The sequence below is a fragment of the Eleutherodactylus coqui genome, chromosome 10 (assembly GCF_035609145.1).
Source record: "Eleutherodactylus coqui strain aEleCoq1 chromosome 10, aEleCoq1.hap1, whole genome shotgun sequence".
Taxonomy (NCBI): Eukaryota; Metazoa; Chordata; class Amphibia; order Anura; family Eleutherodactylidae; genus Eleutherodactylus; species Eleutherodactylus coqui.
Genome location: NC_089846.1, coordinates 121,053,095 through 121,080,648, shown reverse-complemented (window position 1 = coordinate 121,080,648; position 27,554 = coordinate 121,053,095).

Here is a 27,554-nt window from a genome sequence, read left to right as displayed (position 1 = left end):
TAGCAGTAAGATTATACTCTATGGCCCTCTAATATACCCTAGTGAGACCGACATACTAGCAGTAACATTATACTCTACGGCCCTCTAATATACCCCAGTCAGGCCGACATACTAGCAGTAACATTATACTCTATGGCCCTCTAATATAGCTCAGTCAGACCGACATACTAGCAGTAACATTATACTCTATGGCCCTCTAATATACCCCAGTCAGGCCGACATACTAGCAGTAACATTATACTCTATGGCCCTCTAATATACCCCAGTCAGGCCGACATACTAGCAGTAACATTATACTCTATGGCCCTCTAATATACCCCAGTCAGACCGACATACTAGCAGTAACATTATACTCTATGGCCCTATAATATACCCCAGTCAGACCGACATACTAGCAGTAACATTATACTCTATGGCCCTATAATATACCCCAGTCAGACCGACATACTAGCAGTAACATTATACTCTATGGCCCACTAATATACCCCAGTCAGACCGACATACTAGCAGTAACATTATACTCTATGGCCCTCTAATATACCCCAGTCAGACCGACATACTAGCAGTAACATTATACTCTATGGCCCTCTAATATACCCCAGTCAGACCGACATACTAGCACTAACATTATACTCTATAGCCCTCTAATATACCCCAGTCAGGCCCCGACATACTAGCAGTAACATTAGACTGTATGGCCCTCTAATATACCCCAGTCAGGCCGACATACTAGCAGTAACATTACACTCTATGGCCCTCTAATATACCCCAGTCAGACCGACATACTAGCAGTAACATTATACTCTATGGCCCTATAATATACCCCAGTCAGACCGACATACTAGCAGTAACATTATACTCTATGGCCCTATAATATACCCCAGTCAGACCGACATACTAGCAGTAACATTATACTCTATGGCCCACTAATATACCCCAGTCAGACCGACATACTAGCAGTAACATTAACCTCTATGGCCCACTAATATACCCCAGTCAGACCGACATACTAGCAGTAACATTATACTCTATGTCCCTCTAATATACCCCAGTCAGACCGACATACTAGCAGTAACATTATACTCTATGGCCCTCTAATATACCCCAGTCAGACCGGCATACCAGCAGTAACATTATACTCTATGGCCCTCTAATATACCCCAGTCAGACCGGCATACCAGCAGTAACATTATACTCTATGGCCCTCTAATATACCCCGGTCAGGCCGGCATACTAGCAGTAACATTATACTCTATGGCCCTCTAATATACCCCAGTGAGACCCCAACATACTAGCAGTAACATACTCTATGGCCCTCTAATATACCCCAGTCAGACCGACATACTAGCAGTAATATTATACTCTCTGGCCCTCTAATATACCCCAGTCAGACCGACATACTAACAGTAATATTATACTCTATGGCCCTTTAATATACCCCAGTCAGACCCCGACATACTAGCAGTAACATTATACTCTATGGCCCTCTAATATACCCGAGTCAGACCGACATACTAGCAGTAACATTATACTCTGGCCCTCTAATATACCCCAGTCAGACCGACATACTAGCAGTAACATTATACTCTGGCCCTCTAATATACCCCAGTCAGACCGACATACTAGCAATAACATTATACTCTATGGCCCTCTAATTTACCCCAGTCAGACCGACATACTAGCAGTAACATTATACTCTATGGCCCTCTAATATACTCCAGTCAGACCGACATACCAGCAGTAACATTATACTCTATGGCCCTCTAATATACCCCAGTCAGACCGAAATACTAGCAATAACATTATACTCTATGGCCCTCTAATATACCCCAGTCAGACCGACATACTAGCAGTAATATTATACTCTCTGGCCCTCTAATATACCCCAGTCAGACCGACATACTAACAGTAATATTATACTCTATGGCCCTCTAATATACCCCAGTCAGACCGACATACTAGCAGTAACATACTCTGGCCCTCTAATATACCCCAGTCAGACCGACATACTAGCAATAACATTATACTCTATGGCCCTCTAATATACCCCAGTCAGACCGACATACTAGCAGTAACATTATACTCTATGGCCCTCTAATATACCCCAGTCAGACCCCGACATACTAGCAGTAACATTATACTCTATGGTCCTCTAATATACCCCAGTCAGACCCCAACATACTAGCAGTAACATTATACTCTATGGCCCTCTAATATACCCCAGTCAGACCGACATACTAGCAGTAACATTATACTCCATGGCCCTCTAATATATCCCAGTCAGACCGACATACTAGCAGTAACATTATACTCTATGGCCCTCTAATATACCCCAGTCAGACCGACATACTAGCAGCAACATTATACTCTATGGCCCTCTAATATACCCCAGTCAGACCCCAACATACTAGCAGTAACATCATACTCTATGGCCCTCTAATATACCCCAGTCAGACCCCGACATACTAGCAGCAACATTATACTCTATGGCCCTCTAATATACCCCAATCAGACCGACATACTAGCAGTAATATTATACTCTATGGCCCTCTAATATACCCCAGTCAGGCCGACATACTAGCAGTAATATTATACTCTATGGCCCTCTAATATACCCCAGTCAGGCCGACATACTAGCAGTAACATTATACTCTATGGCCCTCTAATATAGTCCAGTCAGACCGACATACTAGCAGTAATATTATACTCTCTGGCCCTCTAATATACCCCAGTCAGACCCCGACATACTAGCAGTAACATTATACCCAATGGCCCTATAATATACCCCAGTCAGACCCCGACATACTAGCAGTAACATTATACCCAATGGCCCTCTAATATACCCCAGTCAGGCCGACATACTAGCAGTAACATTATACTCTATGGCCCTCTAATATACCCCAGTCAGGCCGACATACTAGCAGTAACATTATACTCTTTGGCCTTCTAATATACCCCAGTCAGACCGACATACTAGCAGTAACATTATACTCTATGGCCCTCTAATATACCCCAGTCAGACCGACATACTAGCAGTAATATTATACTCTATGGCCCTCTAATATACTCCAGTCAGACCCTAACATATAAGCAGTAACATTATACTCTATGGCCCTCTAATATACCTTAGTCAGACCGACATACTAGCAGTAACATTATACCCAATGGCCCTCTAATATACCCCAGTCAGACCCCAGCATACTAGCAGTAACATTATACTCTATGGCCCTCTAATATACCCCAGTCAGACCGACATACTAGCAGTAACATTATACTCTATGGCCCTCTAATATACCCCAGTCAGACCCCAACATACTAGCAGTAACATTATACTCCATGGCCCTCTAATATACTCCAGTCAGACCGACATACTAGCAGTAACATTACACTCTATGGCCCTCTAACATACCCCAGTCAGACCCCAACATACTAGCAGTAACATTATACTCTATGGCCCTCTAATATACCCCAGTCAGACCGACATACTAGCAGTGACATTATACTCTATGGCCCTCTAATTTACCCCAGTCAGACCGACATACTAGCAGTAACATTATACTCTATGGCCCTCTAATATACCCCAGTCAGACCCCGACATACTAGCAGTAACATTATACTCGATGGCCCTCTAATATACCCCAGTCAGACCAACATACTAGCAGTAATATTATACTCTATGGTCCTCTAATATACCCCAGTCAGACCGACATACTAGCATTAACATTATACTATATGGCCCTCTAATATACTCCAGTCAGACCCCAACATACTAGCAGTAACATTATACTCTATGGCCCTCTAATATACCCCAGTCAGACCCCAACATACTAGCAGTAACATTATACTCTATGGCCCTCTAATATACCCCAGTCAGACCGACATACAAGCAGTAACATTATACTCTATGGCCCTCTAATCTAGCCCAGTCAGGCCGGCATACTAGCAGTAACATTATACTCTATGGCCCTCTAATATACCCCAGTGAGACCGACATACTAGCAGTAACATTATACTCTATGGTCCTCTAATATACCCCAGTCAGACCCACATACTAGCAGTAACATTATACTCTCTGGCCCTCTAATATACCCCAGTCAGACCGACATACTAGCAGTAACATTATACTCTATGGACCTCTAATATACCCCAGTCAGACCGACATACTAGCAGTAATATTATACTCTATGGCCCTCTAATATACTCCAGTCAGACCCCAACATATAAGCAGTAACATTATACTCTATGGCCCTCTAATATACCCCAGTCAGTCCGACATACTAGCAGTAACATTATACTCTATGGCCCTCTAATATACCTTAGTCAGACCGACATACTAGCAGTAACATTATACCCAATGGCCCTCTAATATACCCCAGTCAGACCCCGACATACTAGCAGTAACATTATACTCTATGGCCCTCTAATATACCCCAGTCAGGCCGACATACTAGCAGTAACATTATACTCTATGGCCCTCTTATATACCCCAGTCAGACCGACATACTAGCAGCAACATTATACCCAATGGCCCTCTAATATACCCCAGTCAGACCCCAGCATACTAGCAGTAACATTATACTCTATGGCCCTCTAATATACCCCAGTCAGACCCCGACATACTAGCAGTAACATTATACTCTATGGCCCTCTAATATACCCCAGTCAGACGGACATACTAGCAGCAAGATTATACTCTCTGGCCCTCTAATATACCCCAGTCAGACCGACATACTAGCAGTAACATTATACTCTCTGGCCCTCTAATATACCCCAGTCAGGCCCCGACATACTAGCAGTAACATTAAACTCTCTGGCCCTCTAATATACCCCAGTCAGACCGACATACTAGCAGTAACATTATACTCTATGACCCTCTAATATACCCCAGTCAGACCCCGACATACCAGCAGTAACATTATACTCTATGGCCCTCTAATATACCCCAGTCAGACCGACATACTAGCAGTAAGATTATACTCTATGGCCCTCTAATATACCCCAGTCAGACTGACATACTAGCAGTAACATTATACTCTCTGGCCCTCTAATATACCCCAGTCAGACCGACATACTAGCAGTAAGATTATACTCTATGGCCCTCTAATATACCCCAGTCAGACTGACATACTAGCAGTAACATTATACTCTGGCCCTCTAATATACCCCAGTCAGACCGGCATACTAGCAGTAACATTATACTCTATGGCCCTATAATATACCCCAGTCAGACCGACATACTAGCAGTAAGATTATACTCTATGGCCCTCTAATATACCCTAGTGAGACCGACATACTAGCAGTAACATTACACTCTACGGCCCTCTAATATACCCCAGTCAGGCCGACATACTAGCAGTAACATTATACTCTATGGCCCTCTAATATACCCCAGTCAGGCCGACATACTAGCAGTAACATTATACTCTATGGCCCTCTAATATACCCCAGTCAGACCGACATACTAGCAGTAACATTATACTCTATGGCCCTATAATATACCCCAGTCAGACCGACATACTAGCAGTAACATTATACTCTATGGCCCTATAATATACCCCAGTCAGACCGACATACTAGCAGTAACATTATACTCTATGGCCCACTAATATACCCCAGTCAGACCGACATACTAGCAGCAACATTAACCTCTATGGCCCACTAATATACCCCAGTCAGACCGACATACTAGCAGTAACATTATACTCTATGGCCCTCTAATATACCCCAGTCAGACCGACATACTAGCAGTAACATTATACTCTATGGCCCTCTAATATACCCCAGTCAGACCGACATACTAGCACTAACATTATACTCTATAGCCCTCTAATATACCCCAGTCAGGCCCCGACATACTAGCAGTAACATTAGACTGTATGGCCCTCTAATATACCCCAGTCAGGCCGACATACTAGCAGTAACATTACACTCTATGGCCCTCTAATATACCCCAGTCAGACCGACATACTAGCAGTAACATTATACTCTATGGCCCTATAATATACCCCAGTCAGACCGACATACTAGCAGTAACATTATACTCTATGGCCCTATAATATACCCCAGTCAGACCGACATACTAGCAGTAACATTATACTCTATGGCCCACTAATATACCCCAGTCAGACCGACATACTAGCAGTAACATTAACCTCTATGGCCCACTAATATACCCCAGTCAGACCGACATACTAGCAGTAACATTATACTCTATGGCCCTCTAATATACCCCAGTCAGACCGACATACTAGCAGTAACATTATACTCTATGGCCCTCTAATATACCCCAGTCAGACCGGCATACCAGCAGTAACATTATACTCTATGGCCCTCTAATATACCCCAGTCAGACCGGCATACCAGCAGTAACATTATACTCTATGGCCCTCTAATATACCCCGGTCAGGCCGGCATACTAGCAGTAACATTATACTCTATGGCCCTCTAATATACCCCAGTGAGACCCCAACATACTAGCAGTAACATTATACTCTATGGCCCTCTAATATACCCCAGTCAGACCGACATACTAGCAGTAATATTATACTCTCTGGCCCTCTAAGATACCCCAGTCAGACCGACATACTAACAGTAATATTATACTCTATGGCCCTTTAATATACCCCAGTCAGACCCCGACATACTAGCAGTAACATTATACTCTATGGCCCTCTAATATACCCCAGTCAGACCGACATACTAGCAGTAACATTATACTCTGGCCCTCTAATATACCCCAGTCAGACCGACATACTAGCAGTAACATTATACTCTGGCCCTCTAATATACCCCAGTCAGACCGACATACTAGCAATAACATTATACTCTATGGCCCTCTAATATACCCCAGTCAGACCGACATACTAGCAGTAACATTATACTCTATGGCCCTCTAATATACTCCAGTCAGACCGACATACCAGCAGTAACATTATACTCTATGGCCCTCTAATATACCCCAGTCAGACCGAAATACTAGCAATAACATTATACTCTATGGCCCTCTAATATACCCCAGTCAGACCGACATACTAGCAGTAATATTATACTCTCTGGCCCTCTAATATACCCCAGTCAGACCGACATACTAACAGTAATATTATACTCTATGGCCCTCTAATATACCCCAGTCAGACCGACATACTAGCAGTAACATACTCTGGCCCTCTAATATACCCCAGTCAGACCGACATACTAGCAATAACATTATACTCTATGGCCCTCTAATATACCCCAGTCAGACCGACATACTAGCAGTAACATTATACTCTATGGCCCTCTAATATACCCCAGTCAGACCCCGACATACTAGCAGTAACATTATACTCTATGGTCCTCTAATATACCCCAGTCAGACCCCAACATACTAGCAGTAACATTATACTCTATGGCCCTCTAATATACCCCAGTCAGACCGACATACTAGCAGTAACATTATACTCTATGGCCCTCTAATATACCCCAGTCAGACCGACATACTAGCAGCAACATTATACTCTATGGCCCTCTAATATACCCCAGTCAGACCGACATACTAGCAGTAACATTATACTCTATGGCCCTATAATATACCCCAGTCAGACCGACATACTAGCAGTAACATTATACTCTATGGCCCTATAATATACCCCAGTCAGACCGACATACTAGCAGTAACATTATACTCTATGGCCCACTAATATACCCCAGTCAGACCGACATACTAGCAGTAACATTAACCTCTATGGCCCACTAATATACCCCAGTCAGACCGACATACTAGCAGTAACATTATACTCTATGGCCCTCTAATATACCCCAGTCAGACCGACATACTAGCAGTAACATTATACTCTATGGCCCTCTAATATACCCCAGTCAGACCGACATACTAGCACTAACATTATACTCTATAGCCCTCTAATATACCCCAGTCAGGCCCCGACATACTAGCAGTAACATTAGACTGTATGGCCCTCTAATATACCCCAGTCAGGCCGACATACTAGCAGTAACATTACACTCTACGGCCCTCTAATATACCCCAGTCAGACCGACATACTAGCAGTAACATTATACTCTATGGCCCTATAATATACCCCAGTCAGACCGACATACTAGCAGTAACATTATACTCTATGGCCCTATAATATACCCCAGTCAGACCGACATACTAGCAGTAACATTATACTCTATGGCCCACTAATATACCCCAGTCAGACCGACATACTAGCAGTAACATTATACTCTATGGCCCTCTAATATACTCCAGTCAGACCGACATACCAGCAGTAACATTATACTCTATGGCCCTCTAATATACCCCAGTCAGACCGAAATACTAGCAATAACATTATACTCTATGGCCCTCTAATATACCCCAGTCAGTCCGACATACTAGCAGTAATATTATACTCTCTGGCCCTCTAATATACCCCAGTCAGACCGACATACTAACAGTAATATTATACTCTATGGCCCTCTAATATACCCCAGTCAGACCGACATACTAGCAGTAACATACTCTGGCCCTCTAATATACCCCAGTCAGACCGACATACTAGCAATAACATTATACTCTATGGCCCTCTAATATACCCCAGTCAGACCGACATACTAGCAGTAACATTATACTCTATGGCCCTCTAATATACCCCAGTCAGACCCCGACATACTAGCAGTAACATTATACTCTATGGTCCTCTAATATACCCCAGTCAGACCCCAACATACTAGCAGTAACATTATACTCTATGGCCCTCTAATATACCCCAGTCAGACCGACATACTAGCAGTAACATTATACTCCATGGCCCTCTAATATATCCCAGTCAGACCGACATACTAGCAGTAACATTATACTCTATGGCCCTCTAATATACCCCAGTCAGACCGACATACTAGCAGCAACATTATACTCTATGGCCCTCTAATATACCCCAGTCAGACCCCAACATACTAGCAGTAACATCATACTCTATGGCCCTCTAATATACCCCAGTCAGACCCCAACATACTAGCAGTAACATCATACTCTATGGCCCTCTAATATACCCCAGTCAGACCCCGACATACTAGCAGCAACATTATACTCTATGGCCCTCTAATATACCCCAATCAGACCGACATACTAGCAGTAATATTATACTCTATGGCCCTCTAATATACCCCAGTCAGGCCGACATACTAGCAGTAATATTATACTCTATGGCCCTCTAATACACCCCAGTCAGGCCGACATACTAGCAGTAACATTATACTCTATGGACCTCTAATATACCCCAGTCAGACCGACATACTAGCAGTAATATTATACTCTATGGCCCTCTAATATACTCCAGTCAGACCCCAACATATAAGCAGTAACATTATACTCTATGGCCCTCTAATATACCCCAGTCAGTCCGACATACTAGCAGTAACATTATACTCTATGGCCCTCTAATATACCTTAGTCAGACCGACATACTAGCAGTAACATTATACCCAATGGCCCTCTAATATACCCCAGTCAGACCCCGACATACTAGCAGTAACATTATACTCTATGGCCCTCTAATATACCCCAGTCAGGCCGACATACTAGCAGTAACATTATACTCTATGGCCCTCTTATATACCCCAGTCAGACCGACATACTAGCAGCAACATTATACCCAATGGCCCTCTAATATACCCCAGTCAGACCCCAGCATACTAGCAGTAACATTATACTCTATGGCCCTCTAATATACCCCAGTCAGACCCCGACATACTAGCAGTAACATTATACTCTATGGCCCTCTAATATACCCCAGTCAGACGGACATACTAGCAGCAAGATTATACTCTCTGGCCCTCTAATATACCCCAGTCAGACCGACATACTAGCAGTAACATTATACTCTCTGGCCCTCTAATATACCCCAGTCAGGCCCCGACATACTAGCAGTAACATTAAACTCTCTGGCCCTCTAATATACCCCAGTCAGACCGACATACTAGCAGTAACATTATACTCTATGACCCTCTAATATACCCCAGTCAGACCCCGACATACCAGCAGTAACATTATACTCTATGGCCCTCTAATATACCCCAGTCAGACCGACATACTAGCAGTAAGATTATACTCTATGGCCCTCTAATATACCCCAGTCAGACTGACATACTAGCAGTAACATTATACTCTCTGGCCCTCTAATATACCCCAGTCAGACCGACATACTAGCAGTAAGATTATACTCTATGGCCCTCTAATATACCCCAGTCAGACTGACATACTAGCAGTAACATTATACTCTGGCCCTCTAATATACCCCAGTCAGACCGGCATACTAGCAGTAACATTATACTCTATGGCCCTATAATATACCCCAGTCAGACCGACATACTAGCAGTAAGATTATACTCTATGGCCCTCTAATATACCCTAGTGAGACCGACATACTAGCAGTAACATTACACTCTACGGCCCTCTAATATACCCCAGTCAGGCCGACATACTAGCAGTAACATTATACTCTATGGCCCTCTAATATACCCCAGTCAGGCCGACATACTAGCAGTAACATTATACTCTATGGCCCTCTAATATACCCCAGTCAGACCGACATACTAGCAGTAACATTATACTCTATGGCCCTATAATATACCCCAGTCAGACCGACATACTAGCAGTAACATTATACTCTATGGCCCTATAATATACCCCAGTCAGACCGACATACTAGCAGTAACATTATACTCTATGGCCCACTAATATACCCCAGTCAGACCGACATACTAGCAGCAACATTAACCTCTATGGCCCACTAATATACCCCAGTCAGACCGACATACTAGCAGTAACATTATACTCTATGGCCCTCTAATATACCCCAGTCAGACCGACATACTAGCAGTAACATTATACTCTATGGCCCTCTAATATACCCCAGTCAGACCGACATACTAGCACTAACATTATACTCTATAGCCCTCTAATATACCCCAGTCAGGCCCCGACATACTAGCAGTAACATTAGACTGTATGGCCCTCTAATATACCCCAGTCAGGCCGACATACTAGCAGTAACATTACACTCTATGGCCCTCTAATATACCCCAGTCAGACCGACATACTAGCAGTAACATTATACTCTATGGCCCTATAATATACCCCAGTCAGACCGACATACTAGCAGTAACATTATACTCTATGGCCCTATAATATACCCCAGTCAGACCGACATACTAGCAGTAACATTATACTCTATGGCCCACTAATATACCCCAGTCAGACCGACATACTAGCAGTAACATTAACCTCTATGGCCCACTAATATACCCCAGTCAGACCGACATACTAGCAGTAACATTATACTCTATGGCCCTCTAATATACCCCAGTCAGACCGACATACTAGCAGTAACATTATACTCTATGGCCCTCTAATATACCCCAGTCAGACCGGCATACCAGCAGTAACATTATACTCTATGGCCCTCTAATATACCCCAGTCAGACCGGCATACCAGCAGTAACATTATACTCTATGGCCCTCTAATATACCCCGGTCAGGCCGGCATACTAGCAGTAACATTATACTCTATGGCCCTCTAATATACCCCAGTGAGACCCCAACATACTAGCAGTAACATTATACTCTATGGCCCTCTAATATACCCCAGTCAGACCGACATACTAGCAGTAATATTATACTCTCTGGCCCTCTAAGATACCCCAGTCAGACCGACATACTAACAGTAATATTATACTCTATGGCCCTTTAATATACCCCAGTCAGACCCCGACATACTAGCAGTAACATTATACTCTATGGCCCTCTAATATACCCCAGTCAGACCGACATACTAGCAGTAACATTATACTCTGGCCCTCTAATATACCCCAGTCAGACCGACATACTAGCAGTAACATTATACTCTGGCCCTCTAATATACCCCAGTCAGACCGACATACTAGCAATAACATTATACTCTATGGCCCTCTAATATACCCCAGTCAGACCGACATACTAGCAGTAACATTATACTCTATGGCCCTCTAATATACTCCAGTCAGACCGACATACCAGCAGTAACATTATACTCTATGGCCCTCTAATATACCCCAGTCAGACCGAAATACTAGCAATAACATTATACTCTATGGCCCTCTAATATACCCCAGTCAGACCGACATACTAGCAGTAATATTATACTCTCTGGCCCTCTAATATACCCCAGTCAGACCGACATACTAACAGTAATATTATACTCTATGGCCCTCTAATATACCCCAGTCAGACCGACATACTAGCAGTAACATACTCTGGCCCTCTAATATACCCCAGTCAGACCGACATACTAGCAATAACATTATACTCTATGGCCCTCTAATATACCCCAGTCAGACCGACATACTAGCAGTAACATTATACTCTATGGCCCTCTAATATACCCCAGTCAGACCCCGACATACTAGCAGTAACATTATACTCTATGGTCCTCTAATATACCCCAGTCAGACCCCAACATACTAGCAGTAACATTATACTCTATGGCCCTCTAATATACCCCAGTCAGACCGACATACTAGCAGTAACATTATACTCTATGGCCCTCTAATATACCCCAGTCAGACCGACATACTAGCAGCAACATTATACTCTATGGCCCTCTAATATACCCCAGTCAGACCGACATACTAGCAGTAACATTATACTCTATGGCCCTATAATATACCCCAGTCAGACCGACATACTAGCAGTAACATTATACTCTATGGCCCTATAATATACCCCAGTCAGACCGACATACTAGCAGTAACATTATACTCTATGGCCCACTAATATACCCCAGTCAGACCGACATACTAGCAGTAACATTAACCTCTATGGCCCACTAATATACCCCAGTCAGACCGACATACTAGCAGTAACATTATACTCTATGGCCCTCTAATATACCCCAGTCAGACCGACATACTAGCAGTAACATTATACTCTATGGCCCTCTAATATACCCCAGTCAGACCGACATACTAGCACTAACATTATACTCTATAGCCCTCTAATATACCCCAGTCAGGCCCCGACATACTAGCAGTAACATTAGACTGTATGGCCCTCTAATATACCCCAGTCAGGCCGACATACTAGCAGTAACATTACACTCTACGGCCCTCTAATATACCCCAGTCAGACCGACATACTAGCAGTAACATTATACTCTATGGCCCTATAATATACCCCAGTCAGACCGACATACTAGCAGTAACATTATACTCTATGGCCCTATAATATACCCCAGTCAGACCGACATACTAGCAGTAACATTATACTCTATGGCCCACTAATATACCCCAGTCAGACCGACATACTAGCAGTAACATTATACTCTATGGCCCTCTAATATACTCCAGTCAGACCGACATACCAGCAGTAACATTATACTCTATGGCCCTCTAATATACCCCAGTCAGACCGAAATACTAGCAATAACATTATACTCTATGGCCCTCTAATATACCCCAGTCAGACCGACATACTAGCAGTAATATTATACTCTCTGGCCCTCTAATATACCCCAGTCAGACCGACATACTAACAGTAATATTATACTCTATGGCCCTCTAATATACCCCAGTCAGACCGACATACTAGCACTAACATTATACTCTATAGCCCTCTAATATACCCCAGTCAGGCCCCGACATACTAGCAGTAACATTAGACTGTATGGCCCTCTAATATACCCCAGTCAGGCCGACATACTAGCAGTAACATTACACTCTATGGCCCTCTAATATACCCCAGTCAGACCGACATACTAGCAGTAACATTATACTCTATGGCCCTATAATATACCCCAGTCAGACCGACATACTAGCAGTAACATTATACTCTATGGCCCTATAATATACCCCAGTCAGACCGACATACTAGCAGTAACATTATACTCTATGGCCCACTAATATACCCCAGTCAGACCGACATACTAGCAGTAACATTAACCTCTATGGCCCACTAATATACCCCAGTCAGACCGACATACTAGCAGTAACATTATACTCTATGGCCCTCTAATATACCCCAGTCAGACCGACATACTAGCAGTAACATTATACTCTATGGCCCTCTAATATACCCCAGTCAGACCGGCATACCAGCAGTAACATTATACTCTATGGCCCTCTAATATACCCCAGTCAGACCGGCATACCAGCAGTAACATTATACTCTATGGCCCTCTAATATACCCCGGTCAGGCCGGCATACTAGCAGTAACATTATACTCTATGGCCCTCTAATATACCCCAGTGAGACCCCAACATACTAGCAGTAACATTATACTCTATGGCCCTCTAATATACCCCAGTCAGACCGACATACTAGCAGTAATATTATACTCTCTGGCCCTCTAAGATACCCCAGTCAGACCGACATACTAACAGTAATATTATACTCTATGGCCCTTTAATATACCCCAGTCAGACCCCGACATACTAGCAGTAACATTATACTCTATGGCCCTCTAATATACCCCAGTCAGACCGACATACTAGCAGTAACATTATACTCTGGCCCTCTAATATACCCCAGTCAGACCGACATACTAGCAGTAACATTATACTCTGGCCCTCTAATATACCCCAGTCAGACCGACATACTAGCAATAACATTATACTCTATGGCCCTCTAATATACCCCAGTCAGACCGACATACTAGCAGTAACATTATACTCTATGGCCCTCTAATATACTCCAGTCAGACCGACATACCAGCAGTAACATTATACTCTATGGCCCTCTAATATACCCCAGTCAGACCGAAATACTAGCAATAACATTATACTCTATGGCCCTCTAATATACCCCAGTCAGACCGACATACTAGCAGTAATATTATACTCTCTGGCCCTCTAATATACCCCAGTCAGACCGACATACTAACAGTAATATTATACTCTATGGCCCTCTAATATACCCCAGTCAGACCGACATACTAGCAGTAACATACTCTGGCCCTCTAATATACCCCAGTCAGACCGACATACTAGCAATAACATTATACTCTATGGCCCTCTAATATACCCCAGTCAGACCGACATACTAGCAGTAACATTATACTCTATGGCCCTCTAATATACCCCAGTCAGACCCCGACATACTAGCAGTAACATTATACTCTATGGTCCTCTAATATACCCCAGTCAGACCCCAACATACTAGCAGTAACATTATACTCTATGGCCCTCTAATATACCCCAGTCAGACCGACATACTAGCAGTAACATTATACTCTATGGCCCTCTAATATACCCCAGTCAGACCGACATACTAGCAGCAACATTATACTCTATGGCCCTCTAATATACCCCAGTCAGACCGACATACTAGCAGTAACATTATACTCTATGGCCCTATAATATACCCCAGTCAGACCGACATACTAGCAGTAACATTATACTCTATGGCCCTATAATATACCCCAGTCAGACCGACATACTAGCAGTAACATTATACTCTATGGCCCACTAATATACCCCAGTCAGACCGACATACTAGCAGTAACATTAACCTCTATGGCCCACTAATATACCCCAGTCAGACCGACATACTAGCAGTAACATTATACTCTATGGCCCTCTAATATACCCCAGTCAGACCGACATACTAGCAGTAACATTATACTCTATGGCCCTCTAATATACCCCAGTCAGACCGACATACTAGCACTAACATTATACTCTATAGCCCTCTAATATACCCCAGTCAGGCCCCGACATACTAGCAGTAACATTAGACTGTATGGCCCTCTAATATACCCCAGTCAGGCCGACATACTAGCAGTAACATTACACTCTACGGCCCTCTAATATACCCCAGTCAGACCGACATACTAGCAGTAACATTATACTCTATGGCCCTATAATATACCCCAGTCAGACCGACATACTAGCAGTAACATTATACTCTATGGCCCTATAATATACCCCAGTCAGACCGACATACTAGCAGTAACATTATACTCTATGGCCCACTAATATACCCCAGTCAGACCGACATACTAGCAGTAACATTATACTCTATGGCCCTCTAATATACTCCAGTCAGACCGACATACCAGCAGTAACATTATACTCTATGGCCCTCTAATATACCCCAGTCAGACCGAAATACTAGCAATAACATTATACTCTATGGCCCTCTAATATACCCCAGTCAGACCGACATACTAGCAGTAATATTATACTCTCTGGCCCTCTAATATACCCCAGTCAGACCGACATACTAACAGTAATATTATACTCTATGGCCCTCTAATATACCCCAGTCAGACCGACATACTAGCAGTAACATACTCTGGCCCTCTAATATACCCCAGTCAGACCGACATACTAGCAATAACATTATACTCTATGGCCCTCTAATATACCCCAGTCAGACCGACATACTAGCAGTAACATTATACTCTATGGCCCTCTAATATACCCCAGTCAGACCCCGACATACTAGCAGTAACATTATACTCTATGGTCCTCTAATATACCCCAGTCAGACCCCAACATACTAGCAGTAACATTATACTCTATGGCCCTCTAATATACCCCAGTCAGACCGACATACTAGCAGTAACATTATACTCCATGGCCCTCTAATATATCCCAGTCAGACCGACATACTAGCAGTAACATTATACTCTATGGCCCTCTAATATACCCCAGTCAGACCGACATACTAGCAGCAACATTATACTCTATGGCCCTCTAATATACCCCAGTCAGACCCCAACATACTAGCAGTAACATCATACTCTATGGCCCTCTAATATACCCCAGTCAGACCCCAACATACTAGCAGTAACATCATACTCTATGGCCCTCTAATATACCCCAGTCAGACCCCGACATACTAGCAGCAACATTATACTCTATGGCCCTCTAATATACCCCAATCAGACCGACATACTAGCAGTAATATTATACTCTATGGCCCTCTAATATACCCCAGTCAGGCCGACATACTAGCAGTAATATTATACTCTATGGCCCTCTAATATACCCCAGTCAGGCCGACATACTAGCAGTAACATTATACTCTATGGCCCTCTAATATAGTCCAGTCAGACCGACATACTAGCAGTAATATTATACTCTCTGGCCCTCTAATATACCCCAGTCAGACCCCGACATACTAGCAGTAACATTATACCCAATGGCCCTATAATATACCCCAGTCAGACCCCGACATACTAGCAGTAACATTATACCCAATGGCCCTCTAATATACCCCAGTCAGGCCGACATACTAGCAGTAACATTATACTCTATGGCCCTCTAATATACCCCAGTCAGGCCGACATACTAGCAGTAACATTATACTCTATGGCCCTCTAATATACCCCAGTCAGACCGACATACTAGCAGTAATATTATACTCTATGGCCCTCTAATATACTCCAGTCAGACCCTAACATATAAGCAGTAACATTATACTCTATGGCCCTCTAATATACCCCAGTCAGTCCGACATACTAGCAGTAACATTATACTCTATGGCCCTCTAATATACCTTAGTCAGACCGACATACTAGCAGTAACATTATACCCAATGGCCCTCTAATATACCCCAGTCAGACCCCGACATACTAGCAGTAACATTATACTCTATGGCCCTCTAATATACCCCAGTCAGACCGACATACTAGCAGTAACATTATACTCTATGGCCCTCTTATATACCCCAGTCAGACCGACATACTAGCAGCAACATTATACCCAATGGCCCTCTAATATACCCCAGTCAGACCCCAGCATACTAGCAGTAACATTATACTCTATGGCCCTCTAATATACCCCAGTCAGACCGACATACTAGCAGTAACATTATACTCTATGGCCCTCTAATATACCCCAGTCAGACCCCAACATACTAGCAGTAACATTATACTCCATGGCCCTCTAATATACTCCAGTCAGACCGACATACTAGCAGTAACATTACACTCTATGGCCCTCTAACATACCCCAGTGAGACCCCAACATACTAGCAGTAACATTATACTCTATGGCCCTCTAATATACCCCAGTCAGACCGACATACTAGCAGTGACATTATACTCTATGGCCCTCTAATATACCCCAGTCAGACCCCGACATACTAGCAGTAACATTATACTCGATGGCCCTCTAATATACCCCAGTCAGACCGACATACTAGCATTAACATTATACTATATGGCCCTCTAATATACTCCAGTCAGACCCCAACATACTAGCAGTAACATTATACTCTATGGCCCTCTAATATACTCCAGTCAGACCCCAACATATTAGCAGTAACATTATACTCTATGGCCCTCTAATATACCCCAGTCAGACCGACATACAAGCAGTAACATTATACTCTATGGCCCTCTAATCTAGCCCAGTCAGGCCGGCATACTAGCAGTAACATTATACTCTATGGCCCTCTAATATACCCCAGTGAGACCGACATACTAGCAGTAACATTATACTCTATTGTCCTCTAATATACCCCAGTCAGACCCACATACTAGCAGTAACATTATACTCTCTGGCCCTCTAATATACCCCAGTCAGACCGACATACTAGCAGTAACATTATACTCTATGGCCCTCTAATATACCCCAGTCAGACCGACATACTAGCAGTAATATTATACTCCATGGCCCTCTAATATACTCCAGTCAGACCGACATACTAGCAGTAACATTACACTCTATGGCCCTCTAACATACCCCAGTCAGACCCCAACATACTAGCAGTAACATTATACTCTATGGCCCTCTAATATACCCCAGTCAGACCCCAAGATACTAGCAGCAACATTATACTCCATGGCCCTCTAATATACCCCAGTCAGACCGACATACTAGCAGTGACATTATACTCTATGGCCCTCTAATTTACCCCAGTCAGACCGACATACTAGCAGTAACATTATACTCTATGGCCCTCTAATATACCCCAGTCAGACCCCGACATACTAGCAGTAACATTATACTCTATGGCCCTCTAATATACCCCAGTCAGGCCGACATACTAGCAGTAACATTATACTCGATGGCCCTCTAATATACCCCAGTCAGACCAACATACTAGCAGTAATATTATACTCTATGGTCCTCTAATATACCCCAGTCAGACCGACATACTAGCAGTAACATTATACTCTATGGCCCTCTAATATACTCCAGTAAGACCCCAACATACTAGCAGTAACATTATACTCTATGGCCCTCTAATATACTCCAGTCAGACCCCAACATACTAGCAGTAACATTATACTCTATGGCCCTCTAATATACCTTAGTCAGACCGACATACTAGCAGTAACATTATACCCAATGGCCCTCTAATATACCCCAGTCAGACCCCGACATACTAGCAGTAACATTATACTCTATGGCCCTCTAATATACCCCAGTCAGACCGACATACTAGCAGTAACATTATACTCTATGGCCCTCTTATATACCCCAGTCAGACCGACATACTAGCAGCAACATTATACCCAATGGCCCTCTAATATACCCCAGTCAGACCCTAGCATACTAGCAGTAACATTATACTCTATGGCCCTCTAATATACCCCAGTCAGACCGACATACTAGCAGTAACATTATACTCTATGGCCCTCTAATATACCCCAGTCAGACCCCAACATACTAGCAGTAACATTATACTCCATGGCCCTCTAATATACTCCAGTCAGACCGACATACTAGCAGTAACATTACACTCTATGGCCCTCTAACATACCCCAGTCAGACCCCAATATACTAGCAATAACATTATACTCTATGGCCCTCTAATATACCCCAGTCAGACCGACATACTAGCAGTAATATTATACTCTCTGGCCCTCTAAGATACCCCAGTCAGACCGACATACTAACAGTAATATTATACTCTATGGCCCTTTAATATACCCCAGTCAGACCCCGACATACTAGCAGTAACATTATACTCTATGGCCCTCTAATATACCCCAGTCAGACCGACATACTAGCAGTAACATTATACTCTGGCCCTCTAATATACCCCAGTCAGACCGACATACTAGCAGTAACATTATACTCTGGCCCTCTAATATACCCCAGTCAGACCGACATACTAGCAATAACATTATACTCTATGGCCCTCTAATATACCCCAGTCAGACCGACATACTAGCAGTAACATTATACTCTATGGCCCTCTAATATACTCCAGTCAGACCGACATACCAGCAGTAACATTATACTCTATGGCCCTCTAATATACCCCAGTCAGACCGAAATACTAGCAATAACATTATACTCTATGGCCCTCTAATATACCCCAGTCAGACCGACATACTAGCAGTAATATTATACTCTCTGGCCCTCTAATATACCCCAGTCAGACCGACATACTAACAGTAATATTATACTCTATGGCCCTCTAATATACCCCAGTCAGACCGACATACTAGCAGTAACATACTCTGGCCCTCTAATATACCCCAGTCAGACCGACATACTAGCAATAACATTATACTCTATGGCCCTCTAATATACCCCAGTCAGACCGACATACTAGCAGTAACATTATACTCTATGGCCCTCTAATATACCCCAGTCAGACCCCGACATACTAGCAGTAACATTATACTCTATGGTCCTCTAATATACCCCAGTCAGACCCCAACATACTAGCAGTAACATTATACTCTATGGCCCTCTAATATACCCCAGTCAGACCGACATACTAGCAGTAACATTATACTCTATGGCCCTCTAATATACCCCAGTCAGACCGACATACTAGCAGCAACATTATACTCTATGGCCCTCTAATATACCCCAGTCAGACCGACATACTAGCAGTAACATTATACTCTATGGCCCTATAATATACCCCAGTCAGACCGACATACTAGCAGTAACATTATACTCTATGGCCCTATAATATACCCCAGTCAGACCGACATACTAGCAGTAACATTATACTCTATGGCCCACTAATATACCCCAGTCAGACCGACATACTAGCAGTAACATTAACCTCTATGGCCCACTAATATACCCCAGTCAGACCGACATACTAGCAGTAACATTATACTCTATGGCCCTCTAATATACCCCAGTCAGACCGACATACTAGCAGTAACATTATACTCTATGGCCCTCTAATATACCCCAGTCAGACCGACATACTAGCACTAACATTATACTCTATAGCCCTCTAATATACCCCAGTCAGGCCCCGACATACTAGCAGTAACATTAGACTGTATGGCCCTCTAATATACCCCAGTCAGGCCGACATACTAGCAGTAACATTACACTCTACGGCCCTCTAATATACCCCAGTCAGACCGACATACTAGCAGTAACATTATACTCTATGGCCCTATAATATACCCCAGTCAGACCGACATACTAGCAGTAACATTATACTCTATGGCCCTATAATATACCCCAGTCAGACCGACATACTAGCAGTAACATTATACTCTATGGCCCACTAATATACCCCAGTCAGACCGACATACTAGCAGTAACATTATACTCTATGGCCCTCTAATATACTCCAGTCAGACCGACATACCAGCAGTAACATTATACTCTATGGCCCTCTAATATACCCCAGTCAGACCGAAATACTAGCAATAACATTATACTCTATGGCCCTCTAATATACCCCAGTCAGACCGACATACTAGCAGTAATATTATACTCTCTGGCCCTCTAATATACCCCAGTCAGACCGACATACTAACAGTAATATTATACTCTATGGCCCTCTAATATACCCCAGTCAGACCGACATACTAGCAGTAACATACTCTGGCCCTCTAATATACCCCAGTCAGACCGACATACTAGCAATAACATTATACTCTATGGCCCTCTAATATACCCCAGTCAGACCGACATACTAGCAGTAACATTATACTCTATGGCCCTCTAATATACCCCAGTCAGACCCCGACATACTAGCAGTAACATTATACTCTATGGTCCTCTAATATACCCCAGTCAGACCCCAACATACTAGCAGTAACATTATACTCTATGGCCCTCTAATATACCCCAGTCAGACCGACATACTAGCAGTAACATTATACTCCATGGCCCTCTAATATATCCCAGTCAGACCGACATACTAGCAGTAACATTATACTCTATGGCCCTCTAATATACCCCAGTCAGACCGACATACTAGCAGCAACATTATACTCTATGGCCCTCTAATATACCCCAGTCAGACCCCAACATACTAGCAGTAACATCATACTCTATGGCCCTCTAATATACCCCAGTCAGACCCCAACATACTAGCAGTAACATCATACTCTATGGCCCTCTAATATACCCCAGTCAGACCCCGACATACTAGCAGCAACATTATACTCTATGGCCCTCTAATATACCCCAATCAGACCGACATACTAGCAGTAATATTATACTCTATGGCCCTCTAATATACCCCAGTCAGGCCGACATACTAGCAGTAATATTATACTCTATGGCCCTCTAATATACCCCAGTCAGGCCGACATACTAGCAGTAACATTATACTCTATGGCCCTCTAATATAGTCCAGTCAGACCGACATACTAGCAGTAATATTATACTCTCTGGCCCTCTAATATACCCCAGTCAGACCCCGACATACTAGCAGTAACATTATACCCAATGGCCCTATAATATACCCCAGTCAGACCCCGACATACTAGCAGTAACATTATACCCAATGGCCCTCTAATATACCCCAGTCAGGCCGACATACTAGCAGTAACATTATACTCTATGGCCCTCTAATATACCCCAGTCAGGCCGACATACTAGCAGTAACATTATACTCTATGGCCCTCTAATATACCCCAGTCAGACCGACATACTAGCAGTAATATTATACTCTATGGCCCTCTAATATACTCCAGTCAGACCCTAACATATAAGCAGTAACATTATACTCTATGGCCCTCTAATATACCCCAGTCAGTCCGACATACTAGCAGTAACATTATACTCTATGGCCCTCTAATATACCTTAGTCAGACCGACATACTAGCAGTAACATTATACCCAATGGCCCTCTAATATACCCCAGTCAGACCCCGACATACTAGCAGTAACATTATACTCTATGGCCCTCTAATATACCCCAGTCAGACCGACATACTAGCAGTAACATTATACTCTATGGCCCTCTTATATACCCCAGTCAGACCGACATACTAGCAGCAACATTATACCCAATGGCCCTCTAATATACCCCAGTCAGACCCCAGCATACTAGCAGTAACATTATACTCTATGGCCCTCTAATATACCCCAGTCAGACCGACATACTAGCAGTAACATTATACTCTATGGCCCTCTAATATACCCCAGTCAGACCCCAACATACTAGCAGTAACATTATACTCCATGGCCCTCTAATATACTCCAGTCAGACCGACATACTAGCAGTAACATTACACTCTATGGCCCTCTAACATACCCCAGTGAGACCCCAACATACTAGCAGTAACATTATACTCTATGGCCCTCTAATATACCCCAGTCAGACCGACATACTAGCAGTGACATTATACTCTATGGCCCTCTAATATACCCCAGTCAGACCCCGACATACTAGCAGTAACATTATACTCGATGGCCCTCTAATATACCCCAGTCAGACCAACATACTAGCAGTAATATTATACTCTATGGTCCTCTAATATACCCCAGTCAGACCGACATACTAGCATTAACATTATACTATATGGCCCTCTAATATACTCCAGTCAGACCCCAACATACTAGCAGTAACATTATACTCTATGGCCCTCTAATATACTCCAGTCAGACCCCAACATATTAGCAGTAACATTATACTCTATGGCCCTCTAATATACCCCAGTCAGACCGACATACAAGCAGTAACATTATACTCTATGGCCCTCTAATCTAGCCCAGTCAGGCCGGCATACTAGCAGTAACATTATACTCTATGGCCCTCTAATATACCCCAGTGAGACCGACATACTAGCAGTAACATTATACTCTATTGTCCTCTAATATACCCCAGTCAGACCCACATACTAGCAGTAACATTATACTCTCTGGCCCTCTAATATACCCCAGTCAGACCGACATACTAGCAGTAACATTATACTCTATGGCCCTCTAATATACCCCAGTCAGACCGACATACTAGCAGTAATATTATACTCCATGGCCCTCTAATATACTCCAGTCAGACCGACATACTAGCAGTAACATTACACTCTATGGCCCTCTAACATACCCCAGTCAGACCCCAACATACTAGCAGTAACATTATACTCTATGGCCCTCTAATATACCCCAGTCAGACCCCAAGATACTAGCAGCAACATTATACTCCATGGCCCTCTAATATACCCCAGTCAGACCGACATACTAGCAGTGACATTATACTCTATGGCCCTCTAATTTACCCCAGTCAGACCGACATACTAGCAGTAACATTATACTCTATGGCCCTCTAATATACCCCAGTCAGACCCCGACATACTAGCAGTAACATTATACTCTATGGCCCTCTAATATACCCCAGTCAGGCCGACATACTAGCAGTAACATTATACTCGATGGCCCTCTAATATACCCCAGTCAGACCAACATACTAGCAGTAATATTATACTCTATGGTCCTCTAATATACCCCAGTCAGACCGACATACTAGCAGTAACATTATACTCTATGGCCCTCTAATATACTCCAGTAAGACCCCAACATACTAGCAGTAACATTATACTCTATGGCCCTCTAATATACTCCAGTCAGACCCCAACATACTAGCAGTAACATTATACTCTATGGCCCTCTAATATACCTTAGTCAGACCGACATACTAGCAGTAACATTATACCCAATGGCCCTCTAATATACCCCAGTCAGACCCCGACATACTAGCAGTAACATTATACTCTATGGCCCTCTAATATACCCCAGTCAGACCGACATACTAGCAGTAACATTATACTCTATGGCCCTCTTATATACCCCAGTCAGACCGACATACTAGCAGCAACATTATACCCAATGGCCCTCTAATATACCCCAGTCAGACCCTAGCATACTAGCAGTAACATTATACTCTATGGCCCTCTAATATACCCCAGTCAGACCGACATACTAGCAGTAACATTATACTCTATGGCCCTCTAATACACCCCAGTCAGACCCCAACATACTAGCAGTAACATTATACTCCATGGCCCTCTAATATACTCCAGTCAGACCGACATACTAGCAGTAACATTACACTCTATGGCCCTCTAACATACCCCAGTCAGACCCCAATATACTAGCAATAACATTATACTCTATGGCCCTCTAATATACCCCAGTCAGACCGACATACTAGCAGTAACATTATACTCTATGGCCCTCTAATATACCTCAGTCAGACCGACATACTAGCAGTGACATTATACTCTATGGCCCTCTAATTTACCCCAGTCAGACCGACATACTAGCAGTAACATTACACTCTATGGCCCTCTAATATACCCCAGTCAGACCCCGACATACTAGCAGTAACATTATACTCTATGGCCCTCTAATATACCCCAGTCAGGCCGACATACTAGCAGTAACATTATACTCGATGGCCCTCTAATATACCCCAGTCAGACCAACATACTAGCAGTAATATTATACTCTATGGTCCTCTAATATACCCCAGTCAGACCGACATACTAGCAGTAACATTATACTATATGGCCCTCTAATATACTCCAGTCAGACCCCAACATACTAGCAGTAACATTATACTCTATGGCCCTCTAATATACTCCAGTCAGACCCCAACATATTAGCAGTAACATTATACTCTATGGCCCTCTAATATACCCCAGTCAGACGGACATACAAGCAGTAACATTATACTCTATGGCCCTCTAATCTAGCCCAGTCAGGCCGGCATACTAGCAGTAACATTATACTCTATGGCCCTCTAATATACCCCAGTGAGACCAACATACTAGCAGTAACATTATACTCTATGGTCCTCTAATATACCCCAGTCAGACCCACATACTAGCAGTAACATTATACTCTCTGGCCCTCTAATATACCCCAGTCAGACCGACATACTAGCAGTAACATTATACTCTATGGCCCTCTAATATACCCCAGGCAGACCGACATACTAGCAGTAATATTATACTCTATGGCCCTCTAATATACTCCAGTCAGACCCCAACATATAAGCAGTAACATTATACTCTATGGCCCTCTAATATACCCCAGTCAGTCCGACATACTAGCAGTAACATTATACTCTATGGCCCTCTAATATACCTTAGTCAGACCGACATACTAGCAGTAACATTATACCCAATGGCCCTCTAATATACCCCAGTCAGACCCCGACATACTAGCAGTAACATTATACTCTATGGCCCTCTAATATACCCCAGTCAGGCCGACATACTAGCAGTAACATTATACTCTATGGCCCTCTTATATACCCCAGTGAGACCGACATACTAGCAGCAACATTATACCCAATGGCCCTCTAATATACCCCAGTCAGACCCCAGCATACTAGCAGTAACATTATACTCTATGGCCCTCTAATATACTCCAGTCAGGCTTTACATACTAGCAGTAACATTATACTCTATGACCCTCTAATATACCCCAGTCAGGCCGACATACTAGCAGTAACATTATACTCTATGGCCCTCTAATATACCCCAGTCAGACGGACATACTAGCAGCAAGATTATACTCTCTGGCCCTCTAATATACCCCAGTCAGACCGACATACTAGCAGTAACATTATACACTCTGGCCCTCTAATATACCCCAGTCAGGCCCCGACATACTAGCAGTAACATTAAACTCTCTGGCCCTCTAATATACCCCAGTCAGACCGACATACTAGCAGTAACATTATACTCTATGACCCTCTAATATACCGCAGTCAGACCCCGACATACCAGCAGTAACATTATACTCTATGGCCCTCTAATATACCCCAGTCAGACCGACATACTAGCAGTAAGATTATACTCTATGGCCCTCTAATATACCCCAGTCAGACCGACATACTAGCAGTAAGATTATACTCTATGGCCCTCTAATATACCCTAGTGAGACCGACATACTAGCAGTAACATTATACTCTACGGCCCTCTAATATACCCCAGTCAGGCCGACATACTAGCAGTAACATTATACTCTATGGCCCTCTAATATAGCTCAGTCAGACCGACATACTAGCAGTAACATTATACTCTATGGCCCTCTAATATACCCCAGTCAGGCCGACATACTAGCAGTAACATTATACTCTATGGCCCTCTAATATACCCCAGTCAGGCCGACATACTAGCAGTAACATTATACTCTATGGCCCTCTAATATACCCCAGTCAGACCGACATACTAGCAGTAACATTATACTCTATGGCCCTATAATATACCCCAGTCAGACCGACATACTAGCAGTAACATTATACTCTATGGCCCTATAATATACCCCAGTCAGACCGACATACTAGCAGTAACATTATACTCTATGGCCCACTAATATACCCCAGTCAGACCGACATACTAGCAGTAACATTA